This window comes from Rhopalosiphum maidis, chromosome 4, assembly GCF_003676215.2.
Source record: "Rhopalosiphum maidis isolate BTI-1 chromosome 4, ASM367621v3, whole genome shotgun sequence".
In the NCBI taxonomy this organism is placed as follows: Eukaryota; Metazoa; Arthropoda; class Insecta; order Hemiptera; family Aphididae; genus Rhopalosiphum; species Rhopalosiphum maidis.
Genome location: NC_040880.1, coordinates 29,969,204 through 29,977,176, shown reverse-complemented (window position 1 = coordinate 29,977,176; position 7,973 = coordinate 29,969,204). Strand labels below are relative to the sequence as shown.

The following is a 7,973-nucleotide window of genomic DNA, read 5'->3' as shown; positions in this document are numbered from 1 at the left end:
AATAAAAAATTGTATTTCATTTTTCTTGTACTTATAACCACGATACCCGCAGTTGATGGATTTTTGAAAAAAAAAACTAATTGTACGTCTTTTTAAGAGTGAGAGTGAATGCGCATGACTATACTAAAAATTGGCTAGAATGAATAAAGGAACGTTGCCCTATCTTTTAAAACAACAATACATTTCACTTTTATTACTGTGTTCTGGTGGTGGAAAAATATTGTTTGTTTAAAAATCTGTATGCCCTTTTTTAAAACTGAAATAGCGCCTCTAACCTATACCTACTTAATATTTTGTATGATTTAGTTGATTTACACTTGTGGCTGGTGAATTAATGTACATTTATGAAAAAAAAAATGGATATTTTGTTTGTTGATAGTAAAATTGTTTTACAGTATACTATATATAAATATAATATTGACAAATAACAATATTGTTAGATTTAAATTGTGAAAATCAAAAGATTCTGTATTCAGCGATCTACTTTGCCAACGACCATACCACGTTGAATACACCAGTTCTCGTCCGATCACTGAAGTTAAGCAACGTCGGGCGTAGTTAGTACTTGGATGGGTGACCGCTTGGGAACACTACGTGCCGTTGGTATTTTTGTTTTGATGTTTCTTTTCATCAACATTTTATATTATAAACTAATTTTGAACTGTATTAATTTATAAATATATTTTTTATGAAACCCACGCTAAAGTTCAATCATCAGCTAAAGCGTTGACTCTCTTCAACACACAGTACATGTTTTTTTCTGACCGGTGGACGGAAACGTTACTGACTTACTGTCCAAAATAAATATAATATATATTATTAACTTATCGATACGTCTTATTATCTGTTAAATAAAATAATTACAAACTTTACCCGGTAGGTGGTTTTCTCCCGTGCTTTTCTGTATATAAAGCAATTTGGTGAACTTACATATCGAGAACAGCAAGAATAATTTATTATAATATTAACGCATGGTAGGCGTTTTCGGAAGTGTGACAAAAAAAAGTATGTAAGTATGGTTATAGGTTAATATTATATTACGCCATACGGCATTTTATCTCATTTGTCGAGTATTCCAGTGGTAGGAACAATCGGCTGAATTATTTGGAAAAACTGTTAAGAAAAATTGGTCGGTATTTTATTATTTGTGTTTGTTTACGTTGGTTTTCTCGCTTAAAACTCCACCATTATTATTAATATTATATAATAATTCATTTTTTAATTGCCCTTTTCTTTCGTTTTGAAACTAACGACACCATGACAACAGCTTACGTATTACTTCCACATCTTTTTTTTTTTAATAAATTCACAATGCAATTTATTAACCAACATAGACTTATGAAAGTAATACAATATTACAATAACAATAAATAATAGAATTATTAGAATTATTTTAACAGTATTATACAGAGTGATTCTTTTATCAAACAACACTCATTATTTCAAAAAGTATTAATGTTTTTGAAAATATTTTTTTACATAGTTTCAAGTTGTTAAAAAACAACGTTTTTATTAAAAATTTATATTTTTAAATATTTTTTATCCTTATAATTTTTTAAGTTTTTTACTTTTTTGAATGACAACATGGTATTTTAATTTCATATTCCAAAGCAGAATGATTTTCTGAGTATTTTGATACATAAAATTCGAATTTGCGGTGAGTTGTTTATGAGTTATACTTATTTAAAGTTTAGACAAGCGAAGTAGTGGACAAACATTTTGCGGGGTAACCCTGTACCGCTCCACTCCGCGCAACTAAACTTTAAATTCGTATAACTCATTAACTACTCGTCCTAAATTCGATTTTTATGTATCAAAATATTCAAAAAAATATTCTGTTTTGGAATATGAAATTAAAACACCATGTTGTCATTCAAAAAAGTAAAAACATAAAAAATTATAATGATAAAAAAATATTTTAAAATATAAATTTTTAATAAGAACGTTGTTCTTAACAACTTGAAACTATGTGAAAAAAATATTTTTAAACACATTTATACTTTTTGAAGTAATGAGTCTTGTTTGATAAAAGAATCACTCTGTATAAATTGTACAAAAATATATAAATGGTAGCTGTACTGGCTAAAGGTACTTACTACCGATACATAATATATAGCCAGTACAAGCCACCTATACCTATGTATCATTTGTAGCTGATTCATACAGATTATAAATATTTGATATTATGTTTATAAAATATATCAATAATGTTGTCTAATTTGTAGGTTGTATAAAAGTATATTATGATAATAACATTATATATAATTATAATTTATAACATCACAAAACACAAATGCAATATATAAAAAAAATATTTTTATAGTTACCAATATACAAGTACCCTAAAAAGTCCGATGAAGGTTACTTAAATACAGATTACACGAATAAACCAATATTTTATTGTTATACAGGAATATTAATTAATAATTATTTTTTTATCATTAAATCGTCGGCTATTGTTACACAAGTTTATTTGTATTTTTTATAAATTATTTATTTGTATGATACGAAGGTTATTATGATATAATTACAAGGCGTTATGTACGTAACATTTTTGTCACAGCATTTTTATCCACATAGTTAGTAATAAATAATAATCTAACTCAACCAGCTAGTATAGTAAGTATATCCATATGTTAGAAATACTGAATAGTTACTATTCAATAGTACCAGACTGCTGAGTAAAGTCGTCTACATAGGTATTATAATATTCTATCGGGAGAGTAATCCTTTACAAATTTTCTATAAGAACAAAAAGAAAACGTATCAATTATTACCTTTCTACACATCATAAGACGAATTTGCACAGTATTAAACGAAGCAAAGCCAGAGAAATTTACGGCAGAAACGTCGTCATCAGTGGAGCCGAAACCTGCGAAACCTACACAACACAAACCCAGGTAAGACAATTATTATTGCCTAATAACTTAATCTTAAAGTCTATCCGAAAATTATTAAAATTCACACTCCCTTGTCTAAATATACGTACCTGAGTGGATTTAATCATTGTTATTATCTACAGTAATTTATTTTACTACCCATTATAATAATTTTAATATGGCAGATTAAATTAATATTTGTCAAAAACATCACATTAATTATGTATAATTTATATTTAATTATTAAAATATTAAATAGTGACCAGGTACAAATTTTTATTATTATAAATTACTATTATTAACAATAAACTATTGAGTCAATAACAACTTTGGTACCATAAAACGATGTGAATAGTTTCGTGGTATGAAATATTGATAATAACATAAAATTAATCTACATTTTTGTAATGTTAGTTTTTATAAAATATAATGATATAATTAATACATACCTACACGTTAAAGTTTCTTGTCCCGCGAATAATAATAGTTTTAAATAACAAAAAAAATAACTAAAATCGTTATTCATTGTTTAAATATTGAATTTCGTCCATACTTGAACTTAAAATTTTCAGAAAAAATGAATTTTCAATTTTTTTTTTTTTTTGGAAGATCCGTGCAATATATTTTTAAGATTTTTGACCAAGTGAAACATATTTTATCGATTTTTTTTTCAAAAAATAATGTTTATTTTACATTCTTATACAACACATAATTTTAAAATCAATACATTCAACGCTCCGCTTTGAATTTAATAGACATTGCTAATGACTAAAGCTAAATATGTATTTAGTCATGCTAATAGCTCTATCAAATAAACGTATCACCTGATGATAAACCATACAGGCCGATAGACGGATAAACCGTATCCGTTCAGAATCGTTTTTCGAATAAAATGATGGATAGGTAGGTATATGGTATATTGTATTATTATCATTGAATTCAATGGTCATTGATCATATATTATACATTATACATACCTTTATAGTGACTACTCGGCACCTAATGTACAGTAGCAGTACACATATAAGATAGATTTATGCATATACCTACCATAGTAAGTTCATAATCCTATTTATATTATATATTTACCTACCTACATTTTTTTATATGTATTTCTTCAATTATACATAGTTCTATTCATAAATATTTATTCTAATTACTTATAAGTTATAAGTATAAATAATTTAATACATTTCAATTTTTTATGAACTGTGGATAATACGTAGATCTCAATAAGATCAAACATACTGCAATCTGTTACTAAATTATAATATTTAATAATAAATGATAATACATGTATAGGTATACATGTTTTTACTAAAAGTTATTTCAACCTACCAAGGAAGCCGGAAGGTACTAAAGTATATATATATATAATATTTTTTTCCAAAAATGTTGTGATTAAATGCAGGGCCCCACATGGGGGGCAGATGGACCTTGAGTACATGGGGCTCGTTGAAATTTATTTGTAATTTTTGAAATTATACTAGAAATACTTATTTTATATAAAAATAATATTGTAAAATAACATTTTATGAAATATATATGTATATTTAGTCATTGATTAATGATATAGTTAATTTGATTCCTATAAATTATCGTGGTTGCAATTTGCATCATCCTTATCGTTTGTAAGAACAAAAATTATTCCAAAAATTGTTATACCTATATGGCTATATGATATATAATATATATCATATAAATCATTCTATACGTAGATGGTAAATTGTATTTTTGGAAGTTTTATAATTTATAAAGGACAAAACATTTTAGTATAGAGATCCAAGATTGTACGTGGGCCGAGGGGGCCCTGATTAAATGACTTAAAATTATGTAGAATTAAACGTTAATGCTTTCTAATGTAATGAGTGTCTTAATTAAAATGAATCATCATTCAACATGTAGAGATAAATTACATAGTTTTAAATAATACGTTGGATATTATGTTATTATATACTATTATTCTTAACTCGTAGGTACGTTACGTTACCTACTGACATCTGCATTATTCGGAAATCATTCTTAAATCATATACAACAGCGCAATCTGGCGACAAAATAGTAATTTGTACCAGTTTACATAATACAGATTAGAAGCGGTGATTTCCTGTCTTTGTTTAACACACACGCAGCATACTTTATGGACGTATTCTATATCTAAATATCTATTTCTAAGTTTCTAACGTACCGATTGATATAATGAAGCGATAAGGTTTGAATTTGTCATCTCGTCTACTTAACATCGACTTTCCCACATTTTTGGTTTTATCCACTCAAAATCCTAAAAACGAGTAATTAAAAAATTGACATATTTAAATATTTGGAGAAGTTATAATCAAAAAAATCAGAAATGTGGGAAAGTCGATCTCAAGAAGACTTGACGTCTGCAAATTTAAATCTGCTTACAAAATTCGTATCGCTTCATCTATCAATTGGTACCTACGTTGCGTTTGTTAGACAAAGACAGAAAATCACCGCTTTTAATCCCCTTTTAGCTACTACTATTATTATTATAATCATGTGTCCTTGTCAAGGTTTAAAGCTTTATCTATACCACCCATTACCCTTAACCAAATTGTATACTCATAGTACATATCCAAACGCGACGTTTTAAACAAAAATTAAATCAATCATTTAACTGTTTTACGTACTTAATTACAGTGCTCGACTTGGCAAAATTTAAGTTGGGGGACTGTTAACTTTTAAAAAAAGAGCGTCCCCATCACTTGTTAAACGTTACTAAACCGTGGGAGCTATGCCCCCACACCCCTCTTTAAATCATATGAAAAATATTTATAAATAATTAAACTAAAAAAAAATTACTGTAAATATTATATTGTATATTTTAGTTATAACTAATATAATAACAAACTCAAAACTAACTAAATAAAAAACAATTCATTTTAACTATTTATTTAAATAGTTCCATAATTTATCATAAGACGTATATTCGAAGAACATTGTTTGAAGAACAATGTAAAACAACAATATAATGTGAAACAAATATTTTGAGGCACAATTTGTAGTGATGATTTAAGTTAATTATTTAAATAATAATAATAAATATCTTAATAATTATTAAATCTATGGCAAGAAAAATTATTATGTTATCGCGTGCATTTTGATAAAAATCAGAATGATGCAGTGTCCCCTGCGTTCCCCTTAAAAATAAAAGTAGGGATATGCTAAAATTTTTGAAAAATTAGTTGGGGTACTCCGTCCCACCCCCAAATCGAGCAATGGTCAAATAAATATTAAATAATTTTGTTATAGTTTAGTCAGTATAGACCATACACGCTTTAAGTGTTTTTCGTAGGTATATAATAATATACATATAATTAAATTCAAGTTTAACACATCCATCTTAGTGATATACCAGACACCTACCGTCAGCCTTGCAAAAATATTTAGGCACATTATTTGTCATTAGAATACTTTTTTCCAAGAACGTACAAATTTTTAATTTTAAACCGAATATCCAACCATTGGGATCAACTACAGTTTTTTAATCATTATTTTCGGGTTTATTTATTGAGGTTCCTTATGTTTCTATTTAGTTAACAATTCATTCAAGATCAATAATAATAATAATAATAATAAAAAAATGATAGTTTAACTTTTAAAATAGGAGTAATATGTTAAACCAGGGGTAGGCAGCAAATGGCGGCCTGCAAATCTTTTTTATTTGGCCCACGCTACTTTTTCAAATTACAATAATTACATCATACAATAATTTCAAAGTCAATCGTCTATACTCTATGTTAAATTAAAATGCATAATATGAATGACCTTCTTTTTTGCTCTCTATATTCTGGCCCGCTAAATTTTAATTTTCTAAAAATTGGCCCTCTAATAACTTCCAGTTGCCCATCTCTGGTTATACTATACACAATTAAAAATATATTTTTAACTCAAAATTTTACACTTAATTCTTGATTTTCATACAAATTCCAGATGTTATCAGAGTATGTAACATCATCTTGTGAAGATCTAATCACTCTAATTATTAGTCGCACAGGAATCAATTATTTTTATTTAGCCATCAAAATAAAAATATAAGAATTTGATATTTTCACATGTATATATCATTTAAGGTAAATTAACGGTAAGGGGCATGTTAATTAAAGGGATTAATATGCTTCTATTAATTTTCTCATTTTCTATTTATTAACCACTATTTAAAATTTTTCAATAAATTTAGAACAATTCTCAAGAAGAAATTAAGAACCAATAATTATTTTATGTCTGTATTAAAATTACTGTAATTATTAAATCACGACATAGTAAATTATGTAAATGTCACCAAACATGTAATTCAGATAGTTCAATTGAATTATTATGAAAATTGGGCGAGTAAAATAATTAAATAGAGTACTGCAAAGTTATGTTGTTCTGCTTAAGTTGCGATATACTTAAGAATTTCATTAAGTTATTTATACAAAAAAATTTTTTTCAGAAGGGTTGATAAATAGGAAAGGATGCGTGGGGTGGATTAATCAAATTATTTGAACAGCCCGCCAAGATTTAATTCGGCGCCACTGCCTGTTGGTACACAATGAATGAATGTGGCCTAATTAGAAGTAGATAATATAATGTAAATATTATCAAACAAAATATACATTAGTCCATAGTGTGCAGAGTACCAATAAATAATAACAATAATAAGGTAACCTAAAATTTTGAATTCACCTTTTCCCACATGATTTTTATGAAATGAAATGCACTCTATATCATTATTAAACATAAAAAAATAGTCAATAGGATTTTAAATAATAAAATACATAAAATGACATTGAAAAAAAAAACCATTAGTATATTGCATATATTGATGATTTGATGGTATTGCCTGTTTATATAATTAATTTTATAAAAGTGAACAGCTGTTATAACTATTTTGTCAAAAGAAAAAAATGACGTGTATGCTTATAACTTGTAACAAACAATACAATGTAAAATGTTTACATATTTAATGATATATATATATTATGTATAGCTACATTCAATATTATTCGTTTGAGTTATAAAATAATTGTTAAACCTATCTATTAATTTATATATAGAAATAAGAAACTAGAACAAAATCTATATAAAAAAG

The 7,973-nt window shown here is 26.5% G+C and overlaps 1 non-coding gene across 1 annotated transcript; it reads left to right on the top strand.

The window, feature by feature from the left end:
* Nucleotides 1-487: 487 nt before the first annotated feature.
* On the top strand, nt 488-606 carry LOC113550739. Its single transcript, XR_003405050.1, has one exon. It is a non-coding gene; the product is annotated as a 5S ribosomal RNA (ribosomal RNA).
* Nucleotides 607-7,973: the final 7,367 nt, after the last annotated feature.